The sequence below is a fragment of the Lepidochelys olivacea genome (genome assembly GCF_965140295.1).
Source record: "Lepidochelys olivacea isolate rLepOli2 genome assembly, chromosome: 1".
In the NCBI taxonomy this organism is placed as follows: domain Eukaryota; kingdom Metazoa; phylum Chordata; order Testudines; family Cheloniidae; genus Lepidochelys; species Lepidochelys olivacea.
The window spans coordinates 248,603,206-248,623,834 of NC_140411.1; the positions used below are offsets into that span (position 1 = coordinate 248,603,206).

Genomic DNA, 20,629 nt, shown 5'->3' on the forward strand with positions numbered 1-20,629 from the left:
AAAAATATGTCTGGTACTTTTAATTTCCAGTTAGGCTGAAAATACTACGAAACAACTTATTTTCTCATGGAATTTCATCACTTCTAGTTCTGTTGACTGCTTTCACTTTAAGGCAGGCTTTCCCCATTTTTAGCCTCATTGCATCTGTTAAATGAGAGTGCTCCCCAATTGAATTAAAAAGGTAGTTGACATTCTAAAGTCAGGCATATTCTTTCTAATTTCTAAACCTTAGAGTGAGACTATTTCTTGGCTATAAAGGCACACCGCATTTGGGGTTTTGGTCTTCTTTCTGGGGTCATAAATGTTGGGTCCTATTCAAAGTTAGTGCAGAAATGCAGTTCAGGTTCTCCTGTTTCTAGAGAAATTAGCTAAGAAAGTCCTCTGTCTGGCAAAAGTGTATATTGCATCATCTAACACCTTCCACCTGTAACAATAAAAGGCACTGTACAGTAAATCCCAGACTAGATAATTGCACCCACCTGGATTCTTTCTGGGTGCAGTAAACTAATCCCTTCCATTTCTTCCTTTGCTTTCATCACACAGCCACAGCGGGATTTAATGATAGCAGTGTCACTGAAGACAAACAACTTAGATCATCAACACAAAATAGTAGACTGGTTCAGATAGAAAAGTTCTCTCTAGCAGCTGGGCTAGCAACATAAGCCAGGCTTCTCTGGAGTCAAATGGCCAGGAGAGCAGTGAGAAATCTACTTCTTCATTGTGTGATGAAAATTATGCAAGACAACAACAATAAAGAGGGATACTTAGTAGCTGGCTTGTGCAGTCCCTGGAGTGCTCCACCTGAGAGCTGGGCCCTATTATGCTAAGCACTGTACAAACATAGTAAGTGACATTCCCTATCCCAAATAGCCTAGAATGTTTGACACCTCAAAGATTTGTTCATCTGATTGCTGTGTGCTCTGGATGAAGAGTGAGGTTGGAGCAGACTGGTGAGACAAGGGAAGAATGTTGCAGATTGACTTGTACATTTTTCTGTGGCCTAAAGAGAAAACAGACCTACAGCAGGTCAGAAATATGTTTCCCCCTACAGAAAATTTCAATTTTTTGTTGAAAAAAGGAAAACTGAGGTTTTTTTAGGTTTTTTTTTAAAGAGAGAGAGAATTTTTCTGCAGAAAGCAGTCACTTTCCATTAAAATTTTCATTTTGTTGAAAACCCAATTTTCCACTTTAAAACAGTTTCAGCTGACACTTTCCCCCAGTTTCAGCAATCCCTGGTACCTCCCCCACCACATCTCAGATCTGAATTTGCTGAAACTGAGCACACACATTGAACCAAATTCTAATCTTGGGTGATGTGACTTGCATTAGGATTTGGAGAGGCTAAAGACTCAATTGTATACATGATTATGCATCTGTTCAACTGTAAATGAATTAAGGTCTGAAGGAACTCTAATAAAAACTGAAAGCACCTCAATTCTGGAAAGTTAAGTAATATGTGTGGTTTTCATTATTAATATTATTTGTATCACAGTAGCACCTAGAGGTGCCAACTGAGTTCAGGACCTCATTGTGCTATGCACTGTATAAACATAGTAAGACATATTCCTGCTCCAAAGAGCCTACAATGTTTGTCACCTTTAACATTAATAGGCCTATGACAAGTGACTTTCTAGACAGTCTCACAGCTAGTGAGGTGGGCCTCCCAAAGTACTTAAAGCAAGATGGGACAGAATCAACTGGACAGCATGGAGAAGAATGGTGATAAGGAACCATAGAAGATCTAGTCTGACCAGTTAACTGGTGCAACAATATTCTCCTTGTTAGATGCAGCCAGTGGATTCTGCCAAGTTCTGCTTCACCATCTTGTCTCCTGTTATTTCACCCGTCCCAAACAATGGTTTATTTCCTGCATCTAGATGGTCTTCTTGGATGATGGAAAGGGGGACATGAAGGCAAAGAGTTAAGTCTGGGTAACGTGAAGGATAAAAAAATCTATGCTGAAAGGCAGCCCTTGGTTGTTAATAATCTGGTCTAGACACACAAGGAATCTAAATTTAACTAAAAAAGAGATCTTGCTTACAGGCTACTAGAGAAACCTGCTGTCTCTAGCTAGGTTTTAAATCTTTTCCCTTATGGTTTGTTTGTAGCTATCAGTTTTAGACTGGTAAAAAACAAAAACAAAGATAAAGAATGGGTTAGCAGCTACAGGTGTCAAACCTTTACTTTCGAGTAGCCTCTTCACTGACTGAAACAGTGTCTCCAAGAGGGAAAGAAGAGTTGTGAAGACTGCTCCCTTTAGAAAGGAAATGAGCAAAAATCAAGGGAACAAGTTATACAGATTTTTTTGTCTGTTGATGCACAATGGTAATGCATAGTAAATGACCCCAAATATTTCCACCAGCTGATGTTCACAGTATTTTTGGAAGGGATGGGTTTTCCTAAAGATAATCAGTATTGGGAATCTTGAGTGCACCTAAAAATAGAAGCCCTTTCATATTAGAATTCGTCTTGCTGATTATTTTCCTTTGTAAGGTGTTAAGAGCACACCCTTAGCTCCCTTTGACTTATATTGGAGTTGTAGATGCTCAGCACCTGCAGGCAAGGAGTTCCAAAGGTGTGAATAGGAGTTAGGCACCCAACTTTCAATGAGAATTGGGAACCTCACCTCCTTAGACTCCTTTGAAAATTCTAGCCCTAAAACCTGAGTATGAAATTTGGAGGCAATACCTTGTGCAGTTTGCCCCCAATAAGTGTTTCATTGCCTTTGTTCCCATCACTTAGCAGAAAGATGCCATGCATTTCTAAAACCAAACAAGACACACATGCCAGTTAATAGGTCAGCTTGGTTTGAACTTTGTTTGTTGGTTTCAGACATACTGTAAATATCAATTTCTTTCTCTCACCCACTCGACTCTCAGCTGCAGCCGCCACCAGGAAGAAATAATATAATTCCAGGAAAGCAGAAAAGAGAACACAAGAACAGTTAAAGATTTTTTCACCTTTTGCTCCATTGCTGTTCTCCAGGGTCTGGCTGCCAAAACCAGCAGTGAGTGCCCACAGAAGCCTGCTTCTCCACTAAGATCAGACTTCCATTAGTGATACTGAATTATTTAGTAGATGTATTGAACACTGGAATCAACTGCTTCTGAATTGTGTTTCGTCTCAGGCCAGCTTTTTGTTAAGGCTGCACAATGGTATGCATATTGTCACAGAAATTATCAGCCCTATAATTAGAATGGGGGGAAATTATGTGGTTTAAAAAACAATAATCATTTGTATCACAAACTGTGGTTTAAAACTGATCCACTCATTAAAACCCAGTTTTGCAGACATATTGGTGAAGAATGCAGACCAAGAAACTGTGAATTCAATATTATTATTATTTTAAAGCACCCAACAGTGTGCTAAGTGCTTTACAACAAAAACCCTCACATTTAAAACCTCAAAGTATCAATCTTAGGCCTCAATTCTGCAAACACTTGTACTTGTGAGTAACTTAACACATTCGACTAATTCCATTTTCTTCAGTTGGGCTACTGCTCCCTCCATAAAGTTACTCTGGTGCATACGCGTTATTTATTTTAATATTTTCTTATTCTTTGCTGTGGAGATGTGCTGGAATGACAGTCCTGGAGAGAGAGGTCTAGTTATGCATTGTCTGAAATTTCTCATTAAGTAAATGCTCCTGCTGAATAACACAGTTTCATAAAAGTTGAAAAACGTCATGGGAAATTGTCAATTCTGGCAAAAAGTTTTGCTATTTTTCCCATATGAAATGTCAAAACAAAAAAATCTTTGTGTCAACTCACCATTTTGAAATGAAACAATATTTTTCATTTCATTTTTACTTTAAAAATCACATTTCATTTCAGCTTTGAAGTTTGTAAAAACTAAAACAAAATGCTATGTTCAAATATTGATTCAAAACAACAAGTTTTGTTTTGTTTCAACTTAAAATATTTTGTTTTCTGGTTTAAAGCAATGAAAATGACATCTTAAACCAAAACAAAACAAACATTGTCATTCTGAACTGTTTTGAAACTTCTAGCAGGAAAATATTGAAAAACATTTGTTTCTGAATAATATCATTCAAAATTTCTCAGAGGAAAATTTCAGTTTTCTGATCTGCTCTGTTATCCACTTAACAGGTGAAATGCAAGCAGCAGTAACATCTTCGTGCTGTCCTGCTCTTGTATCTCAACTGTGACATGGAGGACTCCAGGTACACTGGATAAATTGATTAGCACATAAACACAGCATTTCAATAGACACAGAGGCACCAATCCTGCAAACACTAATGCACATGCTTAGCTTTACTACTGAGAGTAGTTCAGTAGGACTAGTAAATATACATTTACTGCCATATAAGTATTATGAATACCATTGACAGCAAGTCAAATAAGATACCACTCCATGCTAAATGAAGTATTGCCAATTCTCACAATCTTATCATCGAGTCTCATGATATGAGTGTTTTTTTTTCTTTAACCCCCAGCTTCCAGAGTCAGGTGATTACACAAGATGCTCATCTTTCATTTTAAAGAAAGTAAGCTTCTAGCCCTCCTGATTGCGGAGAAAAGTTTGAAATGTGACCCCTAGAAGGCTCAAAAACCTGAAGGTAAGTAAAAAGACGCAAAATGTATTCCTTTTTACAATTTCAAGATTGTCAAGCCAATCTCATGATTTTTTGTCTTGTGCTTTTTCAATACTTTGGGTTGGCAGTATTGTAAATTTAATTTTTTAAAATATAGAAATAATCTTTTACTTCATTACGTCTCCCCATTTTTTATTCATCTGTTTCCTCCTCCCCTTCACTTTGGTGTTCTCTTTGGTTCTTCCTTCTTCACATTCACTCAGCTGGGCTAATTTTCTTCTTTGTCAAGCTAGTGTAAATCAAGTGTAAACCCAGGGAAATCAATGCAATTACACAAGTGTAAAACCAATGCAAGTGAGAGAAGAGTCAGGCCCAGTGTCCTCACAACCAGTAGAAATAAACGTTCTGATCCTGCAAATTAGATCTGCACAGTTGGACTTTTGTGTCTGGGAATGGGTGACAGGATGGATCACTTGACGATTACCTGGTCTGTTCATTCCCTCTGGGGCACCTGGCATTGGCCACTGTCAGAAGACAGGATACTGGGCTGGATGGAACATTGCTCTGACCTAGTATGGCCATTCTTATGTTCTTGCATGGAGCCTCATTAACTTAAGTGGGGTAGTATGCGAGTGCAAAGATCTTCTCATGCAGATCAGATCCCAGTATCTGTCAAGTGAGCAACAGTTAGGCCTATGCTCAAGAAACCCTCTCTTGACATTGATGAACTTAGCAATTATCATTTTGTTTATCATTCTTTTTTTAAATATTATTGGTGAGATTTTCGCAAGGAAATTATCTGATCAAGTTTCCTTGACCTGCTTTGTTCTGGGATTAGACCAGTGTGTGGTATGGGGTTGCAGTGGCCTTGCTCGTTGATATTTTCAATCTAATGATCAATAGGGAGCAGGTTTTCATGCTGAGTCTTTTGATCTATCAGCAACTTTTCTGTGCGTTCTTTGGAGCACATTGTATATACAATGCCTAGCACAAAGGGGGCCCAAATCTTGGCTGAGGCCTATAGACTCAAATGTAATATTATTATTAATAATAATAAATTCCCTGATTCACAGAGTAGTATTGAAGGGTTTGCAGATTCTGAGAGGGAGAGGTGAAATTGCAGTTCAGTAGCAACATTCCCATTGCTGTAACTTACTTTTAAACACCCTTTACCACTACAAGAATTCAACCATATTTCTATTTCAAGCTATAAATTATTGTTTTCATCCCTCCTGGCCATTCCCTTTCCATTTATTCTGGATAAACACTAAGATATGGCACTGCAGACCTTTCCAAACAAGCAGACTGAGCTTTTTGTTTCCCCCCATGCCAGACTGCTTACAATGTTAATATAGGTCCTGTTAGTAAAGCGTAAATTATATATATATATATATATATATATATATATACACACACACTCTTGTTTGACAATGGTGCAATTTATATATACAAATATATATAAATTGCACCATTGTCAAACAAGAGTCTACAGAAACAACAACAAAAGATTTGTATTGGGGACTACTGTTAGCTGCCTTGAGGCAAGGTGATATTTAATAAAATGTTCACATTATTAATATAATCTAGCTAGTTACTTTTCATTCATGGATGTAGAAAATCTGAGGCCTGCTGATTTCAAAGAGGAGTTTGGGAGAATCAGTCACATTGCATTATTGGCTTTTAATATGCTCTTCATATCAATTAATTTTCTTTTATTGATAGTTATTGTTTCAGCTGCTTTGAATGGGGAAGGATGAGAATGTTGATAAATGGATTGAAAGGTTGTTTAATATCAGCAGGTGCTGTTAGTGTCCTCTTCTGATATGCTGCTTTGGAATGTCTTAAAGTGATACTGCCAGTGAGTAAGAGCTATTCCTACAAAGAGTTGATCAAATAGGAAATTTGCAAACATATTCATGGATTCAATCCCCAAGTGTGATTTACTGTTATTCGTAGGATCTTATTAATAGTTATTCTCTAACCATCAGAGAAGTGTTAGAAATGTATAGACATGTTTGTGCAGTGTCTTTTGTTCTGGCATGAAATTAATTGGTGAAAACATCCCCCCACCCCAGGCCTAAAAAAACCTACACACTCAAGGTGGGAAAATGTCATTCTTCCTGGAGTTTGGTTTAATAACAGAAGGGTAATTCTAGATCACTACTACATGAAACCCCCAGCCTAAGCCTTGTTCACAGGCTTGGCTCCTTCTAACAGTTCATTCCTGCAAACTGTCTGCCCCAACTCTAGCATATGCATGTACACACATTGCGGCCAACTGAAAAAACGGGGCTTAGCATGGGAGCTGAAATGCAACTTTAACTAAACTATTGTTGCTATAATACATTGTGCTTCAATAACAATATCCAGCTCTTATATGGACTTTTCATCAGTAGAGGCCAAAACACTTTGTAAAGGATATCTGAATCATTATCCCCATTTTACAGATGGGGAAACCAAGGCCCAGAGAGGTAAAATAACTGCCCAAGGTCATCCAACAGACCAGTGGCAGAGCTGGGAATGGAAGCCAGGTCTCCAGAGTACTACTGTCCACTGTACTATCTCCTAGGCTACACTACCTAGAGCAACAAGGTTAGTAAATTTTCTCATCCCCACTTTACAGATGGAGTAACTGAGGTAAAGAGGCTAAAGTCAAAATTATTTTTTCTAAATGACTATATATTATAGGCATCGGTTTTTGGGTGCCAAACCTGAGACACTCTGGACCTGATCTTCAGAATTGCTAGGCATCTACAACTCCTGTTAATAAAAAGACCCCAAACCCACTCCTAGCTTGCTGGTTGGAATCAGTCTTCCACCTGATGTAGACATGGATCAGTGGAAAGCCTGCAGCACTGCAACATGCTATCTCCTCCTCAGCCTCCTCCCAGTTTTCATTTGAAGCCTCAAGAAACTGTGTGTGGGGAGAATCGATTTCCTATTTTCTTTGTGCTGGAAGAGCTGCAACTGGTAGCTTGGAAAAAAAAACAGTACACAAGCCCATGAAACATTCCTCAATGCAAGGGAGACAGGACATGTCTATACTGCAAAATATAAACCCACAGCAGCGAGCCTCAGAGCCCAAGTCAACTAACTGGGGCTCAGGCTATGAGGCTAAAAATAGCAGTGTGGATGTTCCTTCTTGGGATGGAGCTTAGTTTCTGAAACCTGGTGGGTCTCAGAGCCCATGCTCCAGCTGGAGCAGGAATGTCTACATAGCTATTTTTAGCCCTGTAGCACAAGCCCTGCATGCCCAAGACAGTTGACCTAAGCTCTGAGACTCGCTGCTGTGGGTTGTTTTTTGCTGTGTGGCCAGACCCTAAGGAAACAATAAGAAGCAAGGTGACATCCACAATAGCAGTAACATTTATCAGGCATGTTCTCAAGTTGACAGAGATGAGAACTGGAATTTAGGGTGCTTGGGTCTGTTAGCAATTGAGGCACAAACACGTCTGTTTAGCCAGCTGTAACATGAGTATGCTACTCACTGACTTCAGAGGGGTGGTGTGAGGCTTATTTAGTTTATGTTTATACAACAGTTTGATATCCTCAGATGAAAACGGCTATATAATTGTAAATATATTTTCATCTCTGAGAGAAGCTTTTCCTTAGAGAGAGTAAAGATGGCTTTGTGATTAAAGCCAAGAACTGGCGTCTAGAAAACCTGGCTTAATTTCTTGGTTCTACTGCAGACTTCCTGTGTATCTTTGGGCAGGTCACTTAGGGCATGTCTACAGTGAAGCTGGAAAGTAAAATTTCCAGCTTAGGGAGACATACTCACAATAGCTCTGGTAGAGTGAGTTTGCTAAAAAGAGCAGCATAGTCATGGCAGCATGAGCATGGGACAGGCTAGCTCCCCTGAATACATGCCCTAGGGTCTCAGATGGGATTGTACTCAGGGCAGCTAGCCCTTGTGCTACCTCAGCTACGCTTCTATTTTTAGTGTGCAAGCTCAATCAGAGCTCACGTGGCTCTGGCTACCAGAGATGGAAATTGCACTTTCTAGCTCCAGTGCTGATATAATGTTAGTTTCACTGGGCCTCAGTTTCCTACAAATAAAATGGGGAAAGTCTGTTTAGACTCTGAGCTCTTTGGAGCAAGGATTCTCTCTTACAATATCTTCATACAGCACCTCGCTGTAGGAGCATGATCTCATTTGGGGCTCTAAGTGCTACTGTAATACAAATAATAATGCCAATTCAGAGTCTAATTTAGTAGGAAAATATCTTTGTGATGAAATTTCCACACTATAGCTAGCCATAATGCAGCCTCTATAGGCTTGGCTACACTTGTGAGTTAGAGCGCATTAAAGTAGCCCCGGGTGCCCTAGCTCACTACCCGTTCACAATGGCAAGACACGTAGAGCGCTCTGACTCTATGGCTAGAGCGCTCCTGGTACTCCACCTCGGCGAGAAGATTAACACTTGTTGAGCCTTGGCTGAAATGCCTGGGCGTCAGAGTGAACAAGGTGTTGCATTACTGCACTCTGATCAGCCTCCGGAAATGTCCCATAGTCCCCTTAAGTGAAGTGGCCACTCTTCTCATTGTTTTGGAATCACTGCGGGAATGCGGATATGCCCTTTGAAAGCTCCGTTTCTGACAGCTGGCTGCTTATCTTCTCTGAGACAAAGCAACCATTAGTGTGGAATGCTGTGTGTGAGTGAGAGAGGTGGGCGGAAGAGGGGTCTGCTGCTGTCTGAACTTACAAGACAGCATGCTGACATGCTCTCAGTCCCCCGCAAAACCCACTCTCTCTCCCCCCACATACACACAACACACTACCTGTCACACTCCACCCCACCCCCATTTGAAAAGTACGTGCCAGCCATTTGCATGCTGGGATAGCTACCACAATGCACTGCTCTCTGTGGTCGTTGCAAGAGCTGCTAATGTGGCCACGCCAGTGCGCTTGCAGTTGTCAGTGTGGACAGATTGTTTCGCTTTCCCTACTGCGCTCTACGAAGGCTGGTTTAACTCAAAGCACTCTACATCTGCAAGTGTAGCCATGCCCTATAGCTTCTAATGTAGCTCTGCCATCGTAATGTTGTGCTGGAAGTCATTAATAGCTGCCATCAAGTGAGCGTTTGATCCAAAGGCAATCACAGACTTGGTAGAACCTGATGGTTGTGCTGAGTACCCACCTTTCATTCTAATTAGAACGTGCAATTACACCCATTCATATACTGAGATAACTGAAAACAATAGAAGCTACTGCCCAAAGCAATCTGTAGCATGGTGAGGCCTGCACAAAAAACTAACCTGAGTAGATTAACAGGAGTTTCCCTAATTGCAAAGGCAGGAGGTAAGTGTTTGTTTTTGTATATAGTGGAGTTAGAGGCTGAAAACGAGAACTGTAGCCATGAGCATGGCCTTGAGTGGGAGTAGAGGGACTAAGCTTCTTGGGCACAGAGCTCACTGGAATGGCATACTTGGAAATAGTAAGAAAAGAGACTGCCGGCTGGTTAGTTGTAAGTGTTCAGGGAAACAGGACTTTGTGTACTTTCTTTGTAAATAAACAGGATTGCACCAAAGAATATACCTGCCTCATATAATCAATGTCTCCTCCTATCAGAAACAGCCCTGCAAGGCCCCAAATATTAGCTAAGAGGTTGGGTCAAAAGCTCAGCAGTATTCTCCTCTACAGGAGAAACAGCAGCTGTTCCTCCATATAGTAGCTGTCAGCATTCACCTGCTTTTGTTTGCTTGTGTTGTTGCTGTGAGTTAATAAGGATAAATGACAAAAAGCTGGAATGATGGAATGTTTCATGCCAATTAAGGCATTTGAGAAGCAGCAAGGGATCTGCACAATGAGTCAAGACCCTGAGGCTGCACCTGATGTCTGTACAAGGCAGAAGTACAGCTCCGGGACAATTGTAGATGAGCATCTCAGTCTGTAAACCGCCAGGGGATATACCATATTTAAAAGTTTGATCACTCCAATAGATGGGTAGCAAGAAAGATGCTGAAGATGTAAAAATTGGCTGTGTCCATTTCTGGCCACAATTGCTATGGTGTCTCTGAATTCCACAACATTCAATCAGTAGTTAGGTCAGGATTTTCAGAAATGACATGTGATTTTTAGGTATCTCATGTTCAATGTACCCAAACTGACACATCTGATTTTCAGAAAGTTCTGAGCACTTCCTTTCTGTAATGGTTAAAGTCACTATCAATTTAAATCAATATTATTAGCATATTAGTTATTAAAAAGATTGAAATACAGAAAATTGTGTCATGCTTCAAAAAATCCTTAATATCAGAAAGTTTGAAAATATTCATTTAAGTTTCCATTACTCATTTAAATGATACCTACCGATCCTAACTAGCATCCCCCATTTAGCTGTCAGCTCCAAGTCACAGACTCCCATTATCGCACCAAAATAACTGACACACTGGCCTGTAGTACTGTAAAATGCAAATCTACTTGCTAACTAGAGACCAGCGACCAGATCGTCCTGTGCTTTCATGGTACAGGTCAAAGAGCACATCTCAGTGCTAATGTTGGAACCTTAATTTAGTCTGCCTAGAAATTTTTATGTATCGGTTTTTGAAATGCAGTAGACTTTCAAACAAACACACACTTATAATGTATAGATAAAAACATACTACCGATGTTGTTTTAAATTAATAGATGTTTCACTCTACAACATTAATTATAATCTTGGTCACACTTCACCATAATGTTAATTGTGGTTTTGTCTGGGAATAAATCTTGAATCGTAGTTCCTTGCTTCATCACTATGTGGCATATGGCTGAGAACTACGGGAGGAACTGTGGGCAGGACTGTGATGGCCACTGAGAATTTTAAATAGCTGCAAATGGATTGAGACGCTGTTAGAGTTACTCACTGTGTTTGTTCTGCCATCTTTTTCAATTGGACACCACAGTTATGTCTGCCTTTCTGCTTTAAACTTCGTATGATATGGCAGAACAGAGAGAAAATGAGAAAAGGTGAATGTCCAGAATAATAATGATTCATCACATTTATATAATGCTGTTCATCCCAACGTATTCCAAAATGCTTTGCAGATAATATTTAGACCATTTCACCCACCAGTGAATTTCAGACGCCCCCTGAATGTTTTTCTGCTGGCCTAAATTGGCAGAGCAACATTGAAATTAATTGGAGCTCTGCACATTTTTACCAGCAGAGAAATTGACCCAGTATGTGTATAAACAGACAGATATATGTGTATGAAACAACCATGGAATCACACCCACCCAACACGCAAAAGTCTGGCCCCTACTGGCTAGTTACATCAGCAAACATAAAATCAAATCCTTGTGTGCCAATTGCTGTCCCAGCATGGGCCCCACAGAAGATGGTTTGACTCAGGATGGGATAGGGATAAGGATACAGGATAGAAGAGCCAGCGCACAGTTCAGAAGTAGTTTTGGTTTTCTCAGAACTTTCCCAGAAAGTTCCACCAGCATTGGACTATTTCAGCTCTTTGGTAAGAAACCCTCTGCTACCACTCTCAAAATAGTTTCCAGCTTCTGGAGAACTATGCAGTCAAGGTTTAAAAGCCACATCTCCTTCTTTACCCTGGGATCAGCGAGAACTACTCAGAAAGCCACCACCTGTTTTATTTTCTTGAAAGATACTTAGATGCCTTGAGGATGACAGATTGAGCTGCAATCACAAGGTTCTATTACACTCACTACTACTGATCTCCACTGGCTCTTTGATTAGACAACAATCTGATTGTGAATATTGATCATTCACAATCTTTTGTCTGGCTCTCTCTGTAGTTGCCAGAGAGTCCTGCTGGTTCCATGTCTCGGTGTATGGATTTTGTATGCTGAGTTTCAACATTAGTGTTTCTCGTCTCTTGGGAGTAATCTTTATTCTTTTGACGCCTGGGCTGGTGCATGTCATATTACTGCTTGTGGAACTCCTCATCCTTGAGTATGAGCATAATAGCATCCTTGGCCATGTTTCTTGTAAGGATTCAGAGCACTCTGGATCACTTGGTAAACCGGGCCCAAGCAAACAATAGAGTTGTAATATGGCTAAATGTAAAGATTGGATGTTTTTTCTAAAAGATCTGTTCTAGGACTTTGTTGGGGGAAGTTGTTTAGTCTTATACAGGAGGTCAGACTGGATCATAATGGTCCTTTCTGGCCTTGGACTCTATGAATTACCCAGTTGAATCCTTTCATGTTTGCTAAAATTGACCAAATTGTTTTGGTGCCCCCGCTCTCAAAGCATTTTCAGCCAACTTACTAGTTGCAAATATATCACCCAGGTGTAGTCATAAATCACTAAAACCTACTTCATGTGTGTATGTAGTTAACATTTTCAGTGTATCATCTCTAGTGGGACCATTTGTGGTTCCGTCAAAAATAATTTGCTTAACACTGGTGCGCTCCTATTCAGGGGAAACATGGTCCTACTCATCCAGTTCTCCATTGTGTACTCTCTTGCATCAGTACAAAGAGAGTGCAATGTGCTACCATTCTGATGTTAGTGTTTTACACCTAATTTGCACTGATGTAATTGACACATGGTGTGGAGTAAACCCAATATGTTTGACTATTCTTTGGGCGGGGGGCGGTCTTTTAAGATGAGATGTTGGTAAGAAGGGTGATCAGTTGCACGCATTTCACTGTATACTGCACAAACACATACCTGTCAGCAATTGTCTAGGTGTACTTAATCCTGCCTCAGTGAAGGGGAGTGGACTGGATGTCTTCTTGAGGCCCCATCCAGCCCTACGTTTCTATGACTGAAGAAATAGTTTGGGGCCTGGTGCATTTCAGAGATGTTGGGAGAATGGGTGGAATAGAGCCCAAGAAGTGACACGCCCATTTTGAGAGACACATTTTTATCTTGGGCAAGGGAAACAAAAACAACGGGGCATTTGCCAGCCTTGTGGGATATCTCCATGTTGTGAATTTCCAGGAGAACTATTTGTTAGAAACCAGCCCTGCAGCAGCTAAACTGTCAAGTAACAAAGAAAATTACTGTAGCACCTGAAGTGGTGGATGAAATCTCTCATGCCACTACACTAGTGCTTGATTTTAAATGCTCAGAAGTGTGGGATGCGGAATCAGTGGGATGTATGACTGTCTAGCTGTGCTTTCAGCACAATCTGGAATGCCTCTTACACTGGATGTGGCTGTGGAAGCAGGATTGCACCTTTCAGAGAGCACTGGGGTATTCCCAGAGAATAGCTCCTGTGACCTCTTTTTGTACCAGCCTGTTGGTGCAAAGGAGCCCCAGGACCAGTATGAATATGCATATGAAAGAGAGGGATTGATAGCGCTGGCTAGAGCTAGCCACAGTGGGGGCAGTGTTGTGTGCAAGTTTCTCAGCTCTGTTGATATGTAAAGGGACACAACACTGCACACAGTCATGCCAAATCCATGCAACCACCGACACAGAGTCCTGCACACACAGTAGAGTTAGTCATTTTTTTTATTGCTAGACTGGCTCAAACAGCAGGAAAAGGGAGTTTAGGCCTTTAAACAGACCAACAGAATGCTGGATGCTGATGATTCCCTGGCAGTTGAGAAGTGACAGTTGGTGAGGTGGAGGAGAGAATAACAGAACAGTGTGCTGGCGAGATGTGTGTGCTGGCGAGATGTCTGTGCTGCAGGCCCTGCCCTTGGCAGAAGTGGCAACGGAGGAGGCAGAAGCCCCCCAAATACAATTTCACGAAGGGAGAAGAGAGGATGCCTTACAAAACTCAGGATAAAATAGGAGAGAGATACAGAGACTGAAGCCCTCTGGCTTAAAGCGAATAGAGATTGTTGACTGGAGCATGGAGGGGAGCGGTGCAGGACAGGAGAGCAAACGCCGGCCACCTCAGAGACTCCTGTTGGTTGGAAAAAAACAGACCCGATAGGTGTCCCTGGGTTAGCAACCAAAACATTATTAAATGGAGAACCTGCTTTCCCTGAGTTACTCTTGGAAACTGGGGGCGGGTCACAAGCACGAAGCTTTTGGAAACTGGGCTCTTTGGGCACCACCTCCAGTTGACATATCGGCCCATGCACCTCAGTCCTGCTTAGTCTCTCTTGAGCAGCCTGCCAGGCAAGCTGAACACTGGGGGTTTTGTGATGTGCACTAACAAGGGACAAGCATGATCACACCAAAAAGATTTGTGAAAGGCTAGTGCACTAACCTCTTATGCCACCACAAGGGAAAATTATATAAGCAGCCTTTTCTGACTCAGTTTGGAACAGGGGTTGATCCCAAGCCCAATACTCCAAAATATGAGTTTCTGATCCCTCACTGTGTCCCAACCAGTGGAACTGGACTGAGAGGCCCCCAGGTTCCTGGAGCAACAGTTACTGAGGAACACTTGGAAAACAGGGAATGCGAGGAATGGGGCTGGAAGTAATGCAATCACATGGACAGAGCAGTGCACAGGATTTAGTAGAGTTCCACTTGTTCAACTTAAGCTGCCTTCAGCTTCACTCTTCGCTAATGAAACAACGCTCACAACCTCTTGCCCAGCCTCATGAGCTTTCTACTGCTTTTGAATCTCAAAATCGTTCTGCAGCACTGACAGCTGCAGCAACCTGGCTTCACTGGAATAACACAAGGAAACTTGGCCCAATCAATGAGTGAGCTTCTTCACTTTTATTCTGTACATTTCCACACAAGTCACGATACAGAAAAGGTGTCCAAAAGTAATTGCAACTGGTAATTTCATTGTTTACAGGTTTCCCTTGCTTTCTGGTTGGCTCACATTTAAAACCTCTTTCTAGCAACACAGTGATCAAGATACTTTGTATAAATAGGAACTGCAAGAAAAGTAGGGAAGAAAATACTTTGTCACTTTATTACAAAAAACCCCTTCCTCTTTCCCCCTGCCATCCCTCTCCACTGCACCCTGATCCTTTGTTAAACATGTCACCTCACTGCTGCTTTGCTTGGATTCTATCTGCCAGCTGGCACGTTCCTGGTGGTGCACGGCTCTGGGGCATTATGCAGTGGGGTCAGACAGCATAAAAGAGCCCTTTGTGATGTTTTTACAACTCCTGGAACAGATGTGGATTTGAATACAGGATATCTACAAATTCTGGAACTCTGGATGCCCATGAAATGCTGGCTGAAGATGGATGTTTATGCCTTGGCTTTATTGTTTTATATTAGAAGACAATGGTCCAGATTCTGATTTTTTGTTACATTGGCATTAATCTTGAGTGACTTCACTGACTTCCATAGAGTAACTCCAGATTTATACAGGTGTAACTGAGATCGGAATTTGGCCCTCAGGCTTCGATTTATCACAGTTCCCTGACAGGGGTAAATGAACACCCACTATATTGCCTTCTGGAAATCTCAGCCCTTTCACCATAACCACCATACCTCCCGGTTGTCTGATAAACCCAAGTGTACTTTTGCATTAGATCAGTCTTGTCCCTTTTTGGAAAAGAGATACTCAGTTCTCTGTGTTCCATTACTTACTATCCTCATTCTGGTTCATGTATCATCCCTCACTCCCTGGGTGGCAGGAGCATAAAAATCAGCCCCCTAGGGTGGGTAGGCAGTTGAGAATGAATGCCTTACATCTTTCTCCAGCAACCCTCTCAGGCTAACAGAAAGTTGCAGCACCAGGCTCCAAAGGGTGCAGCGTTCAGTACTCCTTGACTAGAGGAAGGGATGCGGTGACACCTATGATGGTGGGGTAGAAACAACGGGGGTGGGGGAAGGTTCTCAGACATTTTCCCCTCCAACCCCCCAATAAAGAGACAGCCTGTGATCGGCAAACTCTTAATGCTAAGAAACACAGATGTTCTAGAGTTTGGCAAAATATATCTAGTGTGTCAACTGGGTGTGTGGAGGGAGAGGACCACCTGAATACCCTAATTCAAAAGGAAACATCACCTGAGTAAACATTTTAATATGCAATATTTTAAACATTGAAATCAAGCATGAAAAGTGCAAATCTCCTTTCCAGGAACTTGTCATCTTCCAACACTATTTTCTACATCAATTACACTAAGATAAAATAAAAACATAGAACAATGCTAATCCTCTTCCTTTAAATTGTGGCACCAAAAGAAGCAGGATACTAAATGGGACAAACTTTGCAAGGCACAATGAAGAACTGTAATAATGATTAATAATATGTAGCACTTACATAGCACTTTTCATCAATAAACCTCAAAGTGCTTTACCAAAGTGGATAAGAATTATTATCCCCATTTTACAGATGGGGAAACTGAGGCACAGAGAGGTTAAGTGACTTGCCCAACATCACATTGTGACTCAATGGCAAAGATGGGAATAAAACCTAGCTCTCCTCTTTCCCAGTCAATTGCCATATCTATTGGACCACAATGCCTCTCTATAAAGACATGCTGATTACTTATTATTTACTATAAATGCATTCTCAGTAATGTGGAATAACCTTGTAAACACATGGTTATCTAGACTTAAATACACAAGGCACAAATATATAATTAACATGAGGATTAATTCCTATGTAAACTCTTTGGGGGTACTGTAGCAAAACCATGGATAAAATCCACAAGTCATTGCTCAGACAAAACTCCCACTGAGCTACTTGTGGACAGTCTTATAAAAAGTCAGCAATTCCTATAGACACAACATTCTCATAAACATGTAACAAGAGTTTTATGACTATTTAGATGGGTGTTTTTGTCCATATCAAACGACTTGTGCCCATAATGTGATCTCTTTAACATGGTGCAAGGCAGAAAATTCATTGCATCTCTAAAGCTGTGCAGAAGCAAAGTATTAGATTTAAAAAACTACTAAACAAAACAAAAAACCTGTCATTTGCAGCAATAAGGTTTATTCACAGACTAAAAGGCAATACTGAAATTCCATAGATAGTTGGAAAGTTTGCCCAGTGGGTATGGAAGCCCAGCCCACAAAATTCACCTCCTACCAGGCTGAAGATTTCCCACTGTTAAGTCAGGAAGGTGTTACAATCAGGTGCCTCACATGAACAAGTTTTCTGGTGGTCTGTTTACAGTCACTAATATAAGCTGGAGAACATTAGTGCACATTCCATCTCATACCAAGCAGCCAAAGATGGCTCTCCACCTTGCTGAGCTTCAAGGAGTGATACGCTAGGAGTTGTATTACAATGACAAAGTTATAGCCTCCTTTAGGAAGGTACTTTAACCTATGACTATTCAATTTTCCATCAGAAGAGGGGGTAATGCAGAATGCTCAACTCCTGGTGGTAGAGATGTCACTTGAGTGCCAACATTTACGAGGGAGAATTCAGAGCTGTGGAGTTGGGAGAGAACTAGGTGCAAAACTTCCTCAACCAGAAGAGGTTTCCCCATTACCATGGAAAGTAGAAAAGAAAATATAAGGATCTTGGAAGACCTCCCAGTAAGGAGGGTGAAAAAAAGACTTACTTGGAGCTGTAGGTATTTAACTGTGGCATTTAAAGTGAGACTCAAAGCCATTTCCCTGTGGCATCTCTTGGATGGGGAGTCTCTGAAGAAAGCTCACTTCCCCCTGCAGCATTGGTGCATGGCCTCTGGGTTTCTCTGCACATTTAGGACCCAGTTCTATGAAGTCTTGATATAGATCAGACAGAAAAACAATGATTAGACAGACTTCAGTGGGAGTTCAGAGTACTCAGCACCCTGCAGGAGTTGCTCACCATTTTGCAGGCTCAGCCTCTCACTTCCTTTCCCCCAATACTGTTAAGTGATTTAAGGAGTCAGCTGTATGGCAGGGAACCATTCTGCAGTACATGTGAATGGATACTAGAGGCCCTTATAGGTCTTTTCCATCTCTCTATGATTCTGTGAGTCGCAGGCTGAGCAGAGACAGGACTTTCATCATACTGAGAAGCTATTGAGAAAGGAAATGATTGGGGAAGAAGAAAGTTGGGGCAGTTTGATAGCCCAACCAACCCCTGCTCATCCAAAAACTCCATGGCCATTAATCTTTTGGAAGAAGTTGGAACATCCTGCAAAACCTTCAAAGAACAAAACAATTATTTGTCCTAGGCAAAATTCTTCAGTGGGATAAAGTGGAGCCAGTGGAGGCGTCGCAGTCGGGGAAAACACAACTAATTGAGAATGCTTTTCATTTACTCCACATTTAAGGTTAAATGATGGACATATCACAACCAAAACCATAAGTGCAAACTATCCCCACAGTTTATGCTCCTGTCCTCATACGCCTTAATCTTGACACATGATGGAAATTCCTCCTGCTTCATTCCACCACTAGGGACTGCTCTCTTGGCTTGAGAGCCCTGCCCATGAATGGTATTTCAGAGATCCACAGCTCTACTCATGGCAGGTCTTGACTACTCAAAAGTGCTCCAGGAAGGATTATCTAGCAGGAACCTCTCTGCGATGCTGGACATGCAGAGGGGTCACAGAGAAGGTAGCAGAGCACAGTATATCGTATCAGGAGAAGCCTTTTCAGCACAAATAAAGTGAGCAGGAAGTAGGGAGGAGAGAAACAGCAGTATGTTGGGAATGACTGAATGGAAAGAAATCTGATGGAGGTAATAAAGGAAAGAGAAGGAAGAAGAAATGGGCATGGGACGGAGGGCAAAGGGAGAAAAGCAAAAAGCAGCCTGAAAGTTTAAAATAAGCTCACCTTAAATTATTTTCCATTCTCTGCCTGCTCTTATCCCACTACCTATCCCACTTTCACTACAGGCTCGGGGACTGATGCATACCCCCAGAATGCCTTGCACAGAAGGAATGTTGCCATGGTAATGGCAAGCCCACAAGGAAGCAATGAACCACGATGGACCAATTGCCAGGTGCACATATAGGTCTGTTTCCTATTAAAACAGACATAAAAAACCTCTCTGTGATCATGAAAAAAAATGATGAAAAGTGACTGAAGAAGGGTGGGGGGAGGGGTGTTTGTCTTTTGGTCTGCAGCAAATGAGAAAAATAGCAGTTTGTTTCAGGATGGCATTGTCAGCAATCTTTATGGGGAAAAACTCCTTGGCAATGCGGGGGGGGAGAGGGGGGGAATATCCAAAATTGACTATTGCCCAATTTACAGCTTTTCTTCAGTATTTGCAAAGATCTCAGGAGTTGAAAACAGAGAATTTCATGCATTTTTGGACTGCAAGGGCATAGACAAGCAGAACTTTAGTCCATCCCCTCCCCCCCCCCCCAAAAAATAATGTAGGGATTGCATTAATAAAGAAAGAAAACACTGAGCTCAGAACAGCAGCTCACTGTTCCCACTTTATTAAAAGTGGACAAATTTAGTCATGCTACAAAACTGCTCATTCCAGTGATATTCAATGGCTTATATTGTATTTTTTTTACCTCTCACTCCTCCCCCCCCAAAAAAAAATTGTCTATGGCCTTCAACTGACATCCATCCTTCAGGGTGTCCTAATATGTATCAAATTTAACTTCAGCTCTAGTTTTCCCACCCCTACCTCAAATATCATAGCATTCCATGGAATAAAACATACCCTAGAAAAATGAAACTGTTCATTAGAGTCATAGTAACCAGATAAGTAACTCCTGTGTCTGGTATTTTCAGTACAAGAACATCTTGTTTTTCTCTGTAACTATAACATTACTTCCTACAGATTAGATGGGAATTAGAAATGCATTAACCCTCTTCCCTCTAGACTGAAGGCTCTAGAGAAATATGATAATTAACAGACATTAAGGCAGTTAGAACCAGGATGCCCTTAAGCATATACTAAGGATTAAGTGTTACTATGGTTCATATATTAATTAAATTATTGCTGTATGACACAGCACTTGTCATAGTATACTGGAATTTTGCAAATTTATAGATGCCCATTTTTATCTATTCAAAAAGAAAAGGAGTACTTGTGGCACCTTAGAGGCGAACAAATTTATTTGAGCATAAGCTTTCGTTGAGCTACAGCTCACTTCATCGGATGCATGCAGTGGAAAATACAGTGGGGAGATTTTATATACACAGAAAACATGAAACAATGTACCATACACACTGTTTCATGTTCTCTGTGTACATAAAATCTCCCCACTGTATTTTCCACTGCATGCATCCGATGAAGTGAGCTGTAGCTCACGAAAGCTTATGCTCAAATAAATTTGTTCGCCTCTAAGGTGCCACAAGTATTCTTTTTCTTTTTGCAAATACAGAC

The 20,629-nt window shown here is 41.2% G+C and overlaps 1 long non-coding RNA gene across 2 annotated transcripts in view; it reads left to right on the top strand.

The window, feature by feature from the left end:
- LOC311514860 overlaps positions 1-20,629 on the top strand; it is a 48,767-nt gene that overhangs the window by 399 nt on the left and 27,739 nt on the right. Inside the window, exons 2-3 of one of the 2 annotated variants that reach the window (XR_014709956.1) lie at positions 4,457-4,579; positions 19,179-19,630. This is a non-coding gene — a long non-coding RNA (uncharacterized lncRNA). Of the gene's footprint in view, positions 1-4,456; positions 4,580-19,178; positions 19,631-20,629 lie in introns of those variants that run through there. The other variant, XR_014709955.1, reaches the window with a different exon arrangement.